This window comes from Penaeus monodon, chromosome 24, assembly GCF_015228065.2.
Source record: "Penaeus monodon isolate SGIC_2016 chromosome 24, NSTDA_Pmon_1, whole genome shotgun sequence".
In the NCBI taxonomy this organism is placed as follows: Eukaryota; Metazoa; Arthropoda; class Malacostraca; order Decapoda; family Penaeidae; genus Penaeus; species Penaeus monodon.
In genome coordinates, this window is record NC_051409.1 from 24730144 (window position 1) to 24730569 (window position 426).

A 426-nucleotide genomic window follows, 5' to 3' on the forward strand; every position below is an offset into this window, starting at 1 on the left:
TTTCTGTCGATAGTGTTATATGTTTTTTTTTTTTTGCAGGTATGTGTCGCAGCCCCGCCTTGCTCCGAGGACCAAGATTGTGCGAGAGTGAGTGTGGCCTGTTTTTTTCTTTTTTTATTGAAGTTGTTATTTTGCTCATGGTATTTTCTTTTTTCCGTGTTAGAACAATCCACGCACGTCCGGCCGACTGTTTCTGCCGTGATGCTGTTGGAAAGATAGCCAATATTAGGGTTTTATAATCGATGTGTGTAGTCGCGTTTTCTGTTTCAAAACTGAACCAGATTTTCGAGTGTCATTGCTATCTTGCGAAATCTGGCGGATGACAAGGTTTTTTATGGTTGATGAGGGATATGCCCGAAAGCTGGTTGAGGTTGTGTCTTGTGGTGGTAGGTTTAGGGAAAGGTCCTTATTGTGTCTGCGTAATGG